Source organism: Lissotriton helveticus, chromosome 2_1 (genome assembly GCF_964261635.1).
Source record: "Lissotriton helveticus chromosome 2_1, aLisHel1.1, whole genome shotgun sequence".
Lineage (NCBI taxonomy): Eukaryota > Metazoa > Chordata > Amphibia > Caudata > Salamandridae > Lissotriton > Lissotriton helveticus.
In genome coordinates, this window is record NC_136059.1 from 1,742,618,343 (window position 1) to 1,742,636,752 (window position 18,410).

The window sequence follows — 18,410 nt, forward strand, 5'->3', positions numbered from 1 at the left end:
CATAATACACCTGGAGCAGAACCAGCTACTCAATGCGCCCAATCCAGCTTCTGCAGCAATTACAGCACCAAAACCGCCCTGATTGCATCCACCAATGACATCTAAACCCTCCTCAACTGAGAAGAAACAGCAGCTTTGATGCTCCTTGACCTCTCGGCAGCCTTCGACACTGTATCCCACCACACACGGATCAAAAGACTCCACCACATCTACATCAAAAGGAACACACTCAGATGGATTACCTCCTTCTTCACCGAGGACCGAGAGGATCTTCCTCCCAGGTTTCACCTCTGAGCCCAAGGAGATTGCCTGCGGTGTCCCCTGAGGCTCATCCCTCAGCCTCACACTCTTCAATGCCTATATAGCTTGACTGGCCAACATCATCAGATCCCACAATCTCAACATAGTTCCCTACACAGATGACAACCAACTCATCCTATCACTCACTGACGACCCCACCACCACCAGAACCAACTTTCACAGATGCATGACAAATGTCGGTGACTGGATGAAGAACACCAGCCTGCAGCTGAACACAGACAAGACGGAAACACTGACTCCTGGTGGCCATCAGACCTAGGACCCGCACCAACTCCCTCTGACCACACCAGAAACTTCAGAATTATCATTGACAACAAGCTCACCATGAAATCACGGATTAACGCTGTCTCATACACCTGCTTTCTCACTCTGTGCATGCTACGTAAGTTCTTCAAGTGGCTACCCCTACAGGCGAGATGCACCATGACACAAGCCCCTATCACCAGCTGACAAGACTACAACAATTAACTATTGCATTATGCTTGGGTTGCGTCTACATTACATGTGGGTGATGTTTTTAGTTAATCATTTAAATTGTGTGCTTGTGCTTTTCTATTTGTGGTTGCTTGGTTTAGTTCAATTCAATTTTGTTGTCTTATGCTGCTGATGTGGTGTTGTAAATCCATGTGGCTCGAATCCATTAAAAATGGTTCTATAATTCTCTTACAAGAATCCTGGCATACTGATGTTTTTCACATTTATGGCTTTGTAGCGGTTGTTACCCCAGTGACCCCTTCCCAGAATGGAAGGGCTAAAGGAGGATTAGCCACACTGGTCTCAGTTACCTCTCCGCTGAGTTAAAAAAAAGTCTATTCCAACTCACAGTTTTTTCAATTTTTGTGGTTCCAAACTACTGGAAATCAGTGTATATTAATGATACATTTTTACAGCAATGTATTTGATAATTCAAGAAATAAGGTAGTATTGGCTTTAGAGGAGGAATTAGACATATTTTTAAACATATTAGGTGTGATTGTCTATTCATCTGGGCTGGTGATTTTAGTTGTAGGAAATGTAATATCTTGGAAGGGAACACTGTGGTTATAGGGATAAAAATGGTGAAGCCTATGCCCATTTTCCTCATAACTTAAATGGAGATACAATTAATGGTGTAATGCACAAATATAACTTTGGACTCCTAGAGCAATTAAGTGCAGAAGGACAAACAATTGTACCAACTTATGAAGGTAATAGATACTCCTCAACCATTGATCATATCCTGATCCAAATCGAAAAACTCCAGGTGATAGAAAGTCCTTTTAGTGCTCACCACCCACTCTTTCTGATACTTAGATTTAGCACCACCCACCAGGAGAGGGTGTGTTTAGCTGCTGACATTGAAAAACAGGAAGAGAATGGCACTAGTATTAAATGGTCAAGTGTTAATTCTACTTCATTTCTAGATACAAAAGTATACAACAGACAACAAGATTTTGATATTTGTATGAAGGGAGATTGTACAGATCTACGTTATGTTATGTTATGTTATGTTATGTTAAAGGGATTTGTTACCGCGCACGGACACCAATTGGTTTCATGGCGCTCACAGACAAAGCAGAGATACAAAGAGGTAGGGTATGGACGGAGGGATTAATCATAAGCTAACTGAAAAAGATGGGTTTTAAGGAGTTTACGGAAAGTGATGTAGTCGGGGCAAAGTCGAATAGGAAAGGGAAGGGAATTCCAAGTTGAGGGAGCAAGGAAAGAGAAGCAGGAACCACCATGTTTTTTGCGTTTAAATCTAGGAATGATTAGAAGGTTGTGAGCAGACGACCGAAGATTCCTCGAAGGAAGGTGACGTTTAAGGCTGAGGGTAGTGAAAGCAGGAGCAAGAGTAAGAAAAGACTTAAAAACAGTACAGCCCATTTTAAAGATGCAGCGAGAAGCAACCGGGAGCCAGTGTAATCTCCTCAACAGGGGCGTAACATGTTGGTGCTTTGGCTGTTGGAAGACCAATCTGGCCGCCTGGTTTTGTACCAGCTGGAGTCGGTGTAGATGGTAAGCATGGATCCCCACATACAAGCAGTTGGCATAGTCAATGCGGGAGGTGACAAGGGCCATAATGACAAGTATGAGAGCCTCTGTAGAGAGAAACCTTCAGATTTTACAAGTTCTGCGTAGATGGTAGAAGCAGGACGAGGTAACGGTGTTAATTTGAGGTCTCATCGATAGGTCACTGGAGATAATAACACCAAGGCTCCTTACGGACTTGACCGGGCAGGGTGGAGGGCCAAGAGCTTGAGGCCAAAAGCTGGAGCTCCAAGGATTTGAGGGCCCTCCTGTCAGGACCAACTCCGTCTTGCTGGGGTTAAGCTTTAGCTGACTAAAATTCATCCACTCAGAGATGGTAAGCATGGTGGATTGAAAGTTGGAGCGAGAGGAAGGAGAGGAATCAATAGAAAATATTAACTGTAGGTCGTCCGCGTAGTTAAAAATAGTGACAGGGGTGTGACGGAGGGAAGCTAAAAGAGGTTGCATATAAAGATTAAACAGAAGAGGCGATAGAGCAGAACCCTGGGGGACACCACAGGAAAGTGAAGATTGGGGGGCAGAAAAAGTGGATAACTGAACCGATTGGGAGCGCTGATGGAGGAAGGAACAAATCCAAGTTAAGGCCAAGCCCTGGATGCCCGCATTCCCGACACGGTCGATCAAGATTGCATGATCGACCGTGTCGAAAGCAGCTGACAGATCCAATAGAACCAAGGCCTGGGCCAGGTTCCTATCAGCCCCCTGTCTCAGCGCATCCATCACAGCCACAATGACCGCTTCCGTTGAGTGGGCCGGTCTAAAACTGGCCTGCTGATCATCGAGGAAGTGAGATTTTTCGATAAAGGCGCAGAGGCAGCGGGTAACATAGGTCTCCAACACCTTCCCCAAGTAGGGGAGGAGGGAGATCGGCGGATAGTTGCTGAGAACAGCTGGGTCCAAGCCTGGTTTTTTGAGAATAGGTACTACAACTGCTTTTTTGAAAGCATCAGGGACAGAGCCTGTAGCAAGTGAGTAGTTAAGAAGGTCTAACGGGGGACCTGGACAGGCCAAGAAAGCATCTTTCAAAATTTGAGGGGGACAGCAATCCTTGGGGGAACCAGTACTGACTACGTGTAATAGGGAAATAAATTCAGACTGAGAGATAGGGGGAAATTCGTGCAACCGACAGGGATTCATGAGGGGTAGGACACAAACATTGAGTGAGGAACGGGAGGGGATATTATTTTTAATGGTAATGATTTTATTAATGAAAAATGAATTGAGGGAGTCACAAAGAGCCTGTGAAGGTAGGGGCTGGACTGTAACACAATCAGGGAGAGAGAGTTCAGCTACAATAGAGAAAATATCCTTAGTTTTTGAAGCAGAACTAAGGATTTTCTGGGAAAAGTAGGAGGATTTGGCCAATAAAATCGATTTTTGTACAGTTTTAATGAGTCCATATAGGCGGTTTTTAATAAGGGATCGTAATTCCGTCTCCACCGGCGCTCAGCTTGTCTAAGGGCTAATTTGTCCAGTTTAAGTTGGTCCGTGAACCAGCGCTGAGCGTCATGGGGGCGTTTTGTTCTGATAGTTCTCACAGGAGTGACCACATCACTTGCTTGTGTCAGCCATAGATCAAGGATGGCAGTTTGCGAGTTGATATCAGTAGTGTCGCTAGGAAGTGTGGTAGACAGAATGGAATGAAAGTGAGAGGTATCAGCCCGCTTCCAGTTACGTGCCGTAAAATTAGACACAAGTGGAGGACGGGTAGACGGGGTGAATTTTAATGAAAAGGAAATAAAAAAATGGTCAGACCGGTACAAGGATAAACTAAGGGGGGGAAATGTCCAGGTTTGCAGTCCAAACTTGGTCGAGAGTATGGCCTTTATTGTGGGTAGCTGCTGAGATGTGCTGCAGACAGTTCAGGCCGCATAATAGATCTGTGAATTCGACCGACAAGCCGATTTCCCGAGAGTCCAATGGCCAGTAGTTGAAATCGCCTATAATCAGGATTCTTGCTGAATTGATAACTAGCCGGGAGATGAAATCACCAAATTGGGAGGAAAAGAGGGGCATGTTGTCAGGAGGACGATAGACAAGGACACAGATAAAAGAAAATTTAGGGGACGTAAATTTCAACGTAAGAATATCAGAGTTTAGGATGGGAGTAGTTACCAGGTTAGTAAAATGGAATTGAGAACGAATAATGGCAGCAACTCCCCCACCCGTTCTGCCCGTCACCCTGTTGGACTGGAGGATATAAAATCCCGAGGGGATAGCAGCAAGGATGTCGGGGGAGGAGTCCTCATTTAGCCAGGTTTCAGAAAGAAGCAGAATATCAATATTACCATTGTCTAACAGTTGGAACACTTCCAATTGATGTTTGGGAAGCGAGCGAGTATTAAGGTAGACAATGGAAATAAGATGAGGTTCTGGTGAGCTATTCAAGGAAGATGTAGGGGCAATGTTAATGTGGGATGTGAGGGTAGGAGCCTCAACCCGATTATAGTGAGAGCGGTGAGGTGTCCCTATGCCACAGGCTTGAGCAGTGCCAGCAACATGGGGATCAGGGGGCCTAAAACATTGAAGGGAATATAAGTCCTGGGAAGAATATATGATGCGGCAAGCATTATGCGAGGCCCCGAGTCCCAGCCGGCCGCGGACGGGCACAGACGGGCTTAACTTTGGCGCAACTTCGGCGCGTATTCGGTGCTCCCGCTGCGCTTCCGCCAGGTCACCATTTATGCTAGGTGACGTGAGCCACTAGACCGCTAACCTGCAAGGTGGAGAGGCAGGGCGGAAGTGGTGAAAATCAGGAAGTGGCACTCGTTTAGACGACCCTCCGCGCAAACGGCACAATGCCGGGGTGGAACGGGGTCAAGAGCGGAAGGAATCAGGTAAGCAAGTTGCCGTGCCCAGTACTTGAACAACACAAACACTTTGCGCATATTATCAAAATAACAATTTTAAAAAGTGCAGCTAGTAGTCAGCTGAGTGAAATAATTAAAAGCATCAATCAATAGCGCTGTCACACGCCCGCAGCCTTACTCGCCACGTTTGTCTGGCAGGAAAGCCCGTTTTCGTGCTAGAAATAGGTGGAGGGACAGCAGCCACTAGACCGCTAACCTGCAAGGTGGAGAGGCAGGGCGGAAGTGGTGAAAATCAGGAAGTGGCGCTCGTTTAGACGACCCTCCGCGCAAACGGCACAATGCCGGGGCGGAACGGGGTCAAGAGCGGAAGGAATGAGGTAAGCAAGTTGCCGTGCCCAGTACTTGAACAACACAAACACTTTGCGCATATTATCAAAATAACAATTTTAAAAAGTGCAGCTAGTAGTCAGCTGAGTGAAATAATTAAAAGCATCAATCAATAGCACTGTCACACGCCCGCAGCCTTACTCGCCACGTTTGTCTGACAGGAAAGCCCGTTTTCGCGCTAGAAATAGGTGGAGGGACAGCAGCCACTAGACCGCTAACCTGCAAGGTGGAGAGGCAGGGCGGAAGTGGTGAAAATCAGGAAGTGGCGCCCATTTAGACGACCCTCCGCGCAAACGGCACAATGCCGGGGCGGAACGGGGTCAAGAGCGGAAGGAATCAGGTAAGCAAGTTGCCGTGCCCAGTACTTGAACAACACAAACACTTTGCGCATATTATCAAAATAACAATTTTAAAAAGTGCAGCTAGTAGTCAGCTGAGTGAAATAATTAAAAGCATCAATCAATAGCACTGTCACACGCCCGCAGCCTTACTCGCCACGTTTGTCTGACAGGAAAGCCCGTTTTCGCGCTAGAAATAGGTGGAGGGACAGCAGCCACTAGACCGCTAACCTGCAAGGTGGAGAGGCAGGGCGGAAGTGGTGAAAATCAGGAAGTGGCGCCCATTTAGACGACCCTCCGCGCAAACGGCACAATGCCGGGGCGGAACGGGGTCAAGAGCGGAAGGAATCAGGTAAGCAAGTTGCCATGCCCAGTACTTGAACAACACAAACACTTTGCGCATATTATCAAAATAACAATTTTAAAAAGTGCAGCTAGTAGTCAGCTGAGTGAAATAATTAAAAGCATCAATCAATAGCGCTGTCACATGCCCGCAGCCTTACTCGCCACGCTAGTAATAATGACATCACCCCATCGCAAGACCTCTGCAACTCCCTCGCCTCCTACTTCCACAACAAGATCGCGGACATACACAACAGCTTCAGCATCCAACCGACGCACGCCACAACCGCAGCAACGCCACCCACCACCACCCTCCGCGCCTGGACTCCGATCAGCACCGAAGACACCATCCGCACAATGAACTCCGTCCACTCCGGATCTCCGACCGACCCCTGCCCTCACCACGTCTTCAACAAGGCCGACGTTGTCATCGCACCCCACCTACGGGACATTATCAACACCTCCTTCGACACCGCCACCTTCCCTGAGAGCTGGAAGCACGCCGAACTCAGCGCTCTACTCAAGAAACCTACAGCGGACCCCACCGAACTCAAGAATTACCGTCCCATCTCGCTCCTCCCGTTCCCGGCCAAAGTCATCGAAAAGACCGTCAACAAACAGCTGGCCGCCTTCCTCGAGACAAATGGATCCCTCGACCCCTCACAGTCTGGCTTCCGAGCGAACCACAGCACCGAGACCGCCCTCATCGCTGCCACCGAACCCTGATGGACAACGGAGAAACAGCGGCCCTCATCCTCCTGGACCTATCCCCGGCTTTCGACACTGTCTGCCACCGCACCCTAGTGCAGCGCCTCGGCAACATCGGAATCCAGGAGAAGGCACTGGAATGGATCACCTCCTTCCTCGACGGAAGAACACAGAGAGCCCGCCTACCACAGTACAAATCAGAGGCCACCGAAGTCATCTGCGTCGTCCCTCAAGGATCCTCGCTGAGTCCCACCCTCTGCAACGTCTACATGAGCCCCCTCGTGGCCATCGCATGCCAACACAACCTCAACATAATCTCCTACGCCGACGACACCCAGCTGATCCTCTCCCTGACCAACGACCCCGCCTCCGCCAGAGCCAACCTGCACGAAGGGATGAAAGATGTAGCCGAGTGGATGACGACCAGCCGCCTGAAACTGAACTCTGACAAGACGGAGGTCCTCATCCTGGGCTCCTCGCCCTCCGCCTGGGACGACTCCTGGTGGCCCCCCGCCCTGGGCACCGCACCCAAACCGACGGACCACGCACGCAACCTGGGCTTCATCCTGGACTCCTCCCTCTCCATGACCAGACAAGTCAACGCCGTCTCCTCGTCATGCTTCAACATCCTGCGCATGCTACGGAAGATCTTCTGGTGGATCCCTACCGAGACCAGGAAGACTGTCACCCAGGCCCTCGTCACCAGCCGACTGGACTACGGCAACGCCCTCTACGCCGGAACCACCGCCAAGCTCCAGAAGAGACTCCAGCGGATCCAGAACGCCTCAGCCAGACTCATCCTCGACATCCCACGAAACAGCCACATCTCCGGACATCTGAGAGACCTGCACTGGCTCCCCGTCAACAAAAGAATCACCTTCCGTCTCCTCACCCACGCACACAAAGCCCTACACGATCAAGGCCCGCGCTACCTCAACAACCGAATCAACTTCTACGCTCCCAAGCGCCACCTCGGATCAACCAGCCACGCCCTCGCCGCCGTCCCCCGCATCCGTAGAGCGACAACAGGAGGAAGGTCCTTCTCCTACCTGGCCGCCAAGACCTGGAACTCCCTCCCTCCCGACCTGCGCCTGACCCAAGACCACCTCTCCTTCAGGAAGAAGCTCAAGACCTGGCTGTTCGAGCAGTAACGACCCCCCCCCCCCCTAGCGCCTTGAGACCCTACGGGTGAGTAGTGCGCTCTATAAATGTCTTGATTGATTGATTGATTGATAGTATTAAATGGTCAAGTGTTAATTCTACTTCATTTCTAGATACAAAAGTATACAACAGACAACAAGATTTTGATATTTGTATGAAGGGAGATTCTACAGATCTACATATTATTATGGCATATTGTAATATTGCCTCCGCAATTTCAGGAGATTTAAAATTTTTAAATAAAAAGACTGTACACCAAAGACCCAGAAGGTTTAACCAACAATGCTCAAAAGTAAATCAAGCCTTAAAAAGGTACTAAAGGCCAAGCCTAGAGACAGTGAAATGATAGTAACCCTAATGAAATCCAACAAATATATTTTAAACAAACAGAGAGCAAACATCCCCTAGCTTGGGGAAAATTAGTACAAGCGGCAGATACACGGGATGTAACTCTATTTTGGAAGACAATAAATCATCCCTTTTATAAAGCTCAGACCGCTGTTAAGATCAAGACTTTGGTGCAACCCTCAGATTGGCCAATGTATTTTGGACCAATTTTTAATCCAAATAATGATGATTTATTACCGTTTGAAAATAGGAATTTTATAATTCTAGACTCCCCAAACTTGATCCTGATTATTCTAGATGAGATTAAAGTTGCTCTAGGTAGATATGCAAATGGGAAACGCCCAGTCCCGATGGGGTAACTTTTGATATTTTTAGGGCAGATACGGATTTTTGGACCCCATTCTTATTAAGAGTCTGCAATGCTGCATCAGGAAGCCTACCCCCTGCAACTTGGATGGAAAGTGTTATCCTTACAATCTTCAAGAAGGGAGATAGAGGTGATGCAAAGAAATGTGGGCAAATAACAATCTAGTCCTTACAGAATCCCAATATGGATTCAGAATGGATATTAGGACTATTCAGCAGTGTGTCAAACTCCACTAAATAATTGGTAAATATACACTCTCCAAAAGGGCCACCTGCATCTATGCTTTGTAGATTTAACAAGTGCTTTTGATTTAGTCAATCATGTAACATTATGGCCGACCATGGCTGGGATGGGGGCCCCCACTGACATCATCATTTACTTATCACAAATATATTAATTTTAACTGCAAGAGTCCGATATGGGCCCAAAGGTGAATGTACCCCCCCGTTTTTGAGTAACGCTTGGGACAAGGCAAGGCTGTGTCCTTGCTCCACTTTTGGTTTTCCTTTATGTCAATGATGTTGATAAATGTCGGCAAAAGTTGAACGCTGATGTCGTTAAAGTCAGTAATCACGTTACCCGAGTTCCCCTGTATGTGGATGATGCGGTTTTGTTATTTAGAACCACGAACGGGCTTCAGTGTTTAATTGGAAATGTTGGTAATTTCATGGGTGAAAAGTATCCAAAACTTTAAAAAAACATTCATTATGATCTGTGGAAAAGGGAAACCAAAAACTAGGGGACATCTTATAAGGGGTGTGCCAAAAGTAGGAATGCATTATTTTTCGTATTTGGGTCTACTTTCACATCTCAGGGACATTAAGGAGCACATATTGATATATGTAAGATAACATTTCTACGGTCAACAGAAGTCTGTTTTAGATTCGCAGTGAGGATCAAGCAAATCAGGGAAATTTTGACTCTGTACAGGAGTAAGTGCCTCACAGGAACCTGTTATGGTGCTGCCTTATGGAGAATGGCTAACCACACCATGGAGTAAGGATGGAACCAAATTAATTCAGGAAATCATAATGGATTGGTTTGCTCTTGTTCATAGTAAAACAAATCCCATGGCTGCTGTAAATTGATAAACTTTTAAATGAATGTGTTAAGAATGTTGATTTTAATGATCCCATGAATATCCTATGTTATAGTAAAAACGATTTAAAAACAGGGCTCATAGGAGCAAGAGAATCGTTACGAGAAATAGAGGTAAGCTCAAAGCTTATGATTAAGTCATATTGTGAAGGACAAATTGCGATAGGTATACAACAATACTTACAACTTACAAACTTACAACAAATTACAAAGCTGAGAATGGGTACTTTTCATTACCTAATAGCATGTCCTGTTATGGGCAAATGGAACCAAAATCTTCCAAATTGCCCCTGTGACTGAAAGTCACTCTAGTCAACACTACAGTCTAATCTTTTTTGTAATGTTAATAGAGATATTAGGAAGAGCATCTTATGAACTCTATTTCTTAATAGTACATTGTATTTTTATAAATCTGCTTTTAACTTTATCTGCAGCTTTGAAAAGTATGTAACGCAGTAGTCACTTTTATACAATTGGCAATTGAAAGAAGAAAGAATAATTCACATCTTGAGGCCTCAGTTTATGAAGGAACATATGATTTATTGTTGGTTGGTGCCCTTTATAATAAATATTACTCTTAGAATTTATGGAAAATTATTAAATGCTGTCTCTATACTAACATTTTCACACTTATATAGTAATCTCTATTGTCTATTATTGAAATTCCCACAAGCTGTTTGCCTGTAAATTAACCCATGTACTGTATATTTGATGTATCATGTTGAGTCATTTTTAGAATATTTGTAAAATGTACATCATGATTTATGTGTTTTAATGGTATTGGCTATTTGATCTCTTATGAGCATATTATTTTTAAAATGCTTTTATGGTTGTACTTTTTTATCCGAATAAAGCTGAATTGAATTGAACTCTTTCTAAAGCAATTTAAAACTGACTGGTCATGAAGATATGTGTGAATATTTCTGTCACAATCACAAGATGCGGCTAACATTCTGAGATTCACTATGAATTTATCAAATGTGTCTTCCCTGCCCTTTTCAATGAAAACATTTACTGTCTCAAAAATAACATTGGGTTCTTTACTAAATTGTTTTTCCAACCATTCAACAGCTTCATGATAATAATCCCAAGGGACATCCTCAGGAGGTTCAACTTCAGGCAAATGTTCAAAATTTCCTGTGCAGCAGCACCCAAATAGCTCAGTAAAAACAGTTTTTTTTCTTTCAGGATGAAACTACTTGGCGCCAATAGATTCTAAGTAATTTTCATATTTTCTATACCAACTACACCATCTGACCACAGGTTTACCTAAATTCTGGAGAAAAGGTTGGGGTTGAGCCACAAATTGTTGTGAAGCCAAAGATATGAAACATTTTATAATCTGCTGTAAAACAACAACGTAAAACTCTAAGGGGCATATTACCAACAGTTAGCTATATTTATTGCTAACTAAGCTTAGCGTTAGTTTTTTTAACGCCGCGCTTCGCCCAATATTATCGCTAAGATAACGTCCTATTACCAACGTTTATCTCAAAAGCGATAATATTGCAGGCGTTAGCGTGAATATCGCTGGAAAACCAGCGGTGTTCACGCATTAGCGTGCAAATGCTGTTAGCCATGTTATCCACCTCCCATTGGATAACATGGCTAAGAATTGGTATTTGCAGGCGTTAGCATTTGGCGATATTCGCGCTTAACACAAATATTTCCATTGTTTCGCCTTTCTTGGTAATAGGCGATAGCGAGGTTAGCGATTGCTTTCAGTCGCTAACGAGTTGGGTACGCCCACTTTGCATGTCATTAGCGATAAATATCGCTGACATGCAAAGCGGGCCCCAAACCGCTCGCTATCGCCTACAAGCTGTCGCTAACTGGTGTTAGCGACAGCTTGGTAATAGGGCGATGGAATTATCATCGCTTAGCAGCCAAAATCGGACGCTAAAGCGGCGATAATTCAATATCGCCACCCTTGGTAATATGCCCTTTGCTTCGTTATGGAATCAAAGCCAGCTGCAGCTTACAACACACAACAAGTAACATGCTCTCTTCATAGAGTAGAGTATGTTTACCAATTGAAAATAATAAATACATCAATTCTAGATCCTTCACAAAAATGGCTGATAATAGGACCATTAGAGTCTTTTCTCCGGTGAGTGGAGCTTATACAATAGCTAACCCTTCTCACAAAGGCTGCCCACAACACAGAAAATAATAATTACATAAATTCTCGATCCTTTGCAAATGTTTTCTCCAGTGGGCGGAGCTTGTTCCACCGTATGACCATTCATGTTCTTTCTAAAGTGAGTAGAGCTTGAACAGACTCCCCTTAGTCACCTGACCTGAACAATGTATAGCCAGTGTAGGATACTTGTTCCAGTTATTGTCCGATGCAAACAACGAGGGACAACTATTGTTCTGCAGGGACTGCACTCCACACACAACGTCGGTGCCCACACGACTTCTGTCACACAGCGATGGCACTCAAACTTCTGTTCCTTAGTGACAGCACACCACACAATGACTTTGGTCGGGGTTTCACTCCTCTCTTTCCCTAATACCACAACAATTCTTCACCAATAATTATGTGGTGATCTGAAACAACGAGAGACAAACAGGTGAGATGAAACAGCTGAAGTTTATTGATATAAAGAAACCCCTAGCCGGTTGCTGCATCCTCTGCCTGTCTGTTTGCCGACTGTCTCTCCACTCAAGTCCGAGCATTCCACTATCAACATTCAACCTCCACACCCCACATGCATGAGACATCGCGAGCCTGAGTGAGGCAGGGATACCTAACATAGCCAGCAACACAAACTAATGCAAAGTGTATAGCATAGAATACAATGGATAGGGCCTCATTTATGAGGTTTTGCCATAGAAGAGCACTGCAGGCCTTCCTGCAGCGCTGCCCTACGGCAAAAGAAAAGGGCTGTAATGCACCGTATGTATCAGATATAGCGCATTCCTGTCCATTTCCCCAGCGCCGGTACTCAATGGGCTGCCGTGCGCCAACGCAGGCACCTTTTCACAATAGTGCAAGGGTGCCTGCGTTGCGGGGAAGATTAATTTTGTGCAGGAAGGAAAACCTTCCTGCACAAAAACAATCAAAAGAGGCTTTTTCCTCTGTCTATGTGTATACTGCAGAATGCATCACACATATAAAAAGGAAAAACACAGAGAAATATTAATAGAAATAAAATGTTTTTGGCGCTGCCCCACATTTACGATTTTTCATTAATCTAGGGCAACGTCAAAAAGCCATGGATGTTGCTGGGAATGCCCCAGCAACACCCATTGCATGCCCCTTTAATGCAGCAAACTGCATTAAAGGGAACAATATTTATGAGCAGGGCCTGCCTGGGAACTGAAACGGCCCTGACAAACTGCTCGGCCGCACCCTTGAGGGTGAGGGGGGTGCTGCTAAGCTGTTTGCTAGGGCCGGTTTCAGCTGATTTTGTTACAGGGGGCCGATATTGTCAGCCCCCGGTAACAAAAATGACCACACAGAGGCCCACAACCTGCCCCCCCTCCCCTGGCGGCCCGCCGGGGAAACGCCCGGTGCCTGCTACGGCCAGTCCGGCCCTGTTTACGAGGCAGCATTAAGACAAAAAATGTGGCTTAGTCCTGCCGCGTATATGAGAAGTAGGCTCCTGCGCCACGGAACATCACAAAAAGTGACGTTCCGGCGGCGCAAGGGGCCTCATAAATGAGGCCCATGGTTTTAATTATTTTTCGAGCAAGTCCTGATCCTTATATCAGATTGTCTTAATTTGAGAATCATTATATTACCTAAATGTTTATTCTTTAATAACAATAGTTGGAAAAAGTAAAGCATATACTTCTTAATAGTAATATTGCGTTTCTGCACACGTACTGCCTATAGTTTTCTCAGTTGAAGACATTGCTGCCTGGGTGCCGTGGGATTCCTCATAAAAACCTGTTTACCTAATAGGAATTGCATTGTATTCTGTTCTGGGCAGTTCCTATACAGTTTATATTAAGTATGCAATTAGATTGTGCCTGGGTAAGTAAGATACCACGGTTCTATGTAGTCTTTGAGCTCCATGGTGGGCTCTTGGTTTACGCTTGTTGTGCTCTGTGTCAAAACTGTTGACCTTTCTCCAAAGAGTAGCGCAATCCACGAGGAACGGATCAAGTGATGTTGAAAAGGACATTAGGGGAAAGGACACATACATTAGTTTTCAGAAAATGTACAAAGAATTGACGAGTATTAGAAAATCGATGGTTTGCCTGCAGCCAGGCTATAATCCTTTTCAGCAAGATCAAATCTAAAATATTTTTTAATGTTGATATTTAAAAATTCACTCAGCAGTCGTGAATTAACGAATGCATCTATTTACACAGCACCACAAACTAGGACGTGGTCTTTGTCCCTGAAATCTGGGTTTCCCACGAAACACAGGTGTAATCAGAAATTAAAAATACCCAGAACATTCAGCACAAACGATAGCCGCAGAATTGAATTGTATTTCTACAGTAAAGTGCTTTTTGGGGCCTTTGCTTTGGTCTGGTGTTACCTCTGCCTATCTAGAACACATTAAAGCATGGAGGAAGAAACGTTTGCAAAACCAAATGTTTCCAAAATGTATCCCCACCCTTTCGCCATATATTTGTGTTTGTTTTTATCTTCAAATGGAGGTGTTCATAAAATAAAGCACAGTGGCATTTCCAGGCATTCAGATTTGGCAAATCTTTTACTATAGCCATAAATGTTTGCTTTTCACTTCGTGTTTAGTTTAGTCAGTCTGAATTTCCTTAGTATAAAAATGCTGCTTGGTTTGTTTTTCTCCCTGCTGTGCAATTAAAATGTCAGTAAATGTCATCCCATGTTGCATTAAGAAGTATGCCTGAGCTTATTGCTTCTTATGTGTTAAAAGATCAACTGGTGGGCATGAAAAAGAACACGCCTGGGGGTTATTCGCCTTATTTTCTATTTAATAATTGTCATCGCGCATCAGAACCAACCATAAAGCAGTTGCAGGAAGAATTTTAATATTTTATTATGTTTCTTGATAAACCTGATAGCATTCGCAGTTGCCCTCGCACTTTAGCGTATGTCATTATTTAATTACGCTTTTTAATACCATTACAAACCCTCAACAAAGCATTCCGCTTAAAAACAACCTCTGTAACACACTGCAGTTAATGTATTGCATAAAGATGAGAAGCATTGACAAAGTCAATAGGTCTGTTTTAATGAGGTAATGCATGCAGAGATAGCACATTAGACCAAGGAGGTGGGAGTCAGCAGGAGCGGACATAGAGTGCTGCAGTTCAGTTGAAGCACTAGAGTGGAGATGGAAAGACACAAACAAACAGCCAACAGCATTAGGTTAGAGATGAATAGTTTGCTGGGCTGAGCCAAAATATGATTGACAAACTCTCAGGCCAATGGCTGAAGAGGCAGGTCAAGATGCCAAAGGCAAAAAGGGGTAGACCCAAAAACCATACTATGTATATTGTTAGCAATAAGTAATTTGACAAATGTGCTGTCAAATTCAGACCTAAAATTTGTGTATGCATCAGTGACTGACACCAATTTATTTTTAAAATCTCATTTCTTTATTAAAGTTGCACACAGTTTTCAGGTATAAACATCCTGCACCAGTGATACAGTTATGATAGAGCCGACAAGTCCAAGACATCATATGAGTAAAAACATCTGACAGTGAGAACTTAAAAAAGAACACACAACCTATAAAACAATCAATCATCAATCAATCAATCATAGCATTTATAAAGCGCACTACTTTCCCGTAAGGGTCTCAAGGGTGCTGGGGGTGGGGGAGCTGCTACTGTTCGAAGAGCAAGGTCGTGAGGAGTTTTCTGAAGGCCAGTAGGTCTTGGGTCTGCCGTAGGTTGATGGGGAGGGTGTTCCATGTCTTGGCGGCGAGGTGGGAGAATGATCTGCCACCGGCGGCCTCTCTTCAGATGCGGGGGACAGTGGTGAGGGCGAGGTCGCCGGAGCGGAGCTGGCGGGTGGGGGTGTAGAAGCTGAGTCGGCTGTTGAGGTACGCTGGTCCCGTGTTGTGGAGTGCCTTGTGTGCGTGTTATCCTCTTGTTGATGGGGAGTCAGTGCAGGTCTCTTAGGTGGGGTGTGATGTGGCTGCGGCAAAGGGATGTCGAGGATCAGGTTTGCGGAAGCGTTCTGAATGCGTTGGAGCCGTTTCAGGAGTTTGGCCGAGGCTCCTGCGTAGAGGGCGTTTCCGTAGTCCAGCCTGCTGCTGACGAGGGCCTGGGTGACCGTTCTTCTAGTTTCGGTGGGGATCCACTTGTAGATCCTGTGGAGCGTGCGGAGGGTGTTGAAGCAGGAGGAAGAGACGGCGTTGACCTGCTTCGTCATGGAGAGGGTGGAGTCGAGGATGACCCCTAGGTTGCGTGCATGGTCGGTGGGTGTTGGAGCTGTTCCTATTGCAGTCGGCCACCAGGAGTCGTCCCAGGCCGAGGGGGTGGTTCTGAGGATGAGGACCTCTGTCTTGTCCGAGTTCAGCTTCAGTCGGCTGTTCCTCATCCAGTCGGCGACGGCCTTCATTCCTTTGTGGAAGTTGGTTTTGGCGGTGTGGGGGTTCTTGGTGAGGGAGAGGATCAGATGGGTGTCATGAACATAGGAGATGATGTTGAGGCCGTGCAGTCGAGCGACGTGGGCGAGCGGTGCCATGTAGATGTTGAACAGCTTTGGGCTGAGGGATGAGCCCTGGGGTATGCCGCTGATAATCTTGGTGGCTTCGGAGCGGAAGGGGGGAGACGGACGCTCTATGTTCTGCCGGAGAGGAAGGAGGTGGTCCAGTCCAGGGCCTTCTCTTGGATCCCGGGGTCGTGGAGGCGTGTTTGTAGTGTACGGTGGCAGACTGTATCGAAGGCGGCTGACAGGTCCAGGAGTATGAGGGCTGCGGTTTCTCCATTGTCTAGCAGGGTCCTGATGTCATCGGTGGTGGCGATGAGGGCAGTTTTGGTGCTGTGGTTGCTGCGGAATCCGGACTGGGACGGGTCCAGGATGCTGTTCTCCTCGAGGTAGCTGGTCAGTTGTTTGTTGACGGCCTTCTTGATGATCTTCGCCGGGAACGGGAGCAGGGAGATGGGTCGGAAGTTCTTGAGGTCCTTGGGTTCTGCCTTGGGTTTCTTGAGTAGGGCATTGATCTCGGCGTGCTTCCAGCTCTCCGGGAAGGTTGCTGTCTCAAAGGAGATGTTGATGGCTTTCCGGAGATGGGGTGTGATGGTGCTGCTGGCTTTGTTGAAGATGTGGTGTGGGCATGGGTCTGTGACGGGGATCCAGAGTGGACAGTGTTCATGATCTTGATGGTGTCGTCGTCGTTGATGTTGGTCCAGGAGAGCAGGCAGTTGGTGCGGATGGTGGTCGTGGGGGCGGAGGTCTCAGTGGTTGCTGGGGGGGTCGTGGCGTTGAAGCTGTCATGGATGTCTGTGATCTTGTGGTGGACGAAGGTGGCCAGCGAGTCACATAGGTCTTGCGAAGGTGGGATGTAGTTGGTGTTGGAGCTGGGGTTGGAGTGTTCTTACACAATGTTGAAGAGCTCTTTGCTGCTGTGTGCATTGTTGTCAAGGCAGTCTTTGAAGGAGGCCCTTTTGGTGGATCTGATGAGGTGGTGGTGTCTGTCAAGCCCCCCCAACGAAGGTGAACAAACAGAGAAGTCTGTGTGAAGGGTAAGGAAAGGGGACTCTTACATCGCAATGTTGGACCCCTAGAAGGCCCCCCGTAAAGCCTCCACCCACCGCAGAACAGTCATGGGACGTGCGAGAAGTGGGAACCCAACTACGTGAAGGTGATGCCCACAGCTAACCACAGAGGAAGGTGCTCCAGACCTACTCAAACTTCTGCAATTGATCATTGAGCTTATAGATAAGCCGTTCATAAGAGGCCATGTCGTGCATGTCAGTGAGCCATGTTATGAGACGGTGGTGTAGCTGATTTCCAGTGGTGCAATATTTCTACCTTCACCACTGCCAGAGCGGTAGTGAGCCAGCGTTTGCTGTGATGCATCAAGTCTGGGACTATAGTCATGTTGTGGAGTAAAACTGGGCAGGCTGTCAGATGTGGGGCCACCCCCAGGTGTGCCGTCAAGGTATCCCACACCGAACCCCAGTACTGCGAGAGAACCGTGCAGTCCCATAGAACATGTACACTATTACAGCGCACTGTGTCACACCTCCAGCACTTGGAGTCTCCTAGCAGTCATGCTCTACATAGTCGTTCCGGCATCCAGACCGAGCCTCCATTCCCACCAACAGCTCAAATTATGAGCATTAGAGCGTGAGAAGAGGTAATCCATCAGGGTTGCTTACAGACCCTCCATAGTGCCCCTATTTTCAGGTCAGAATGCAACAGGGGATCAGCCACTATATTGTAGGGGGGGGCACCCAACACATGCTGAACACTGTGTGTGAGCTGTCGATACTGCCAGTGTTGCGATTGAGGAAGCCCATGATCACGTTTGAAAGCCTAAAAAGAGACTAATAAACAAACTCAAACCATTTTACTCATGTGACGAATCCCCCTGTTCC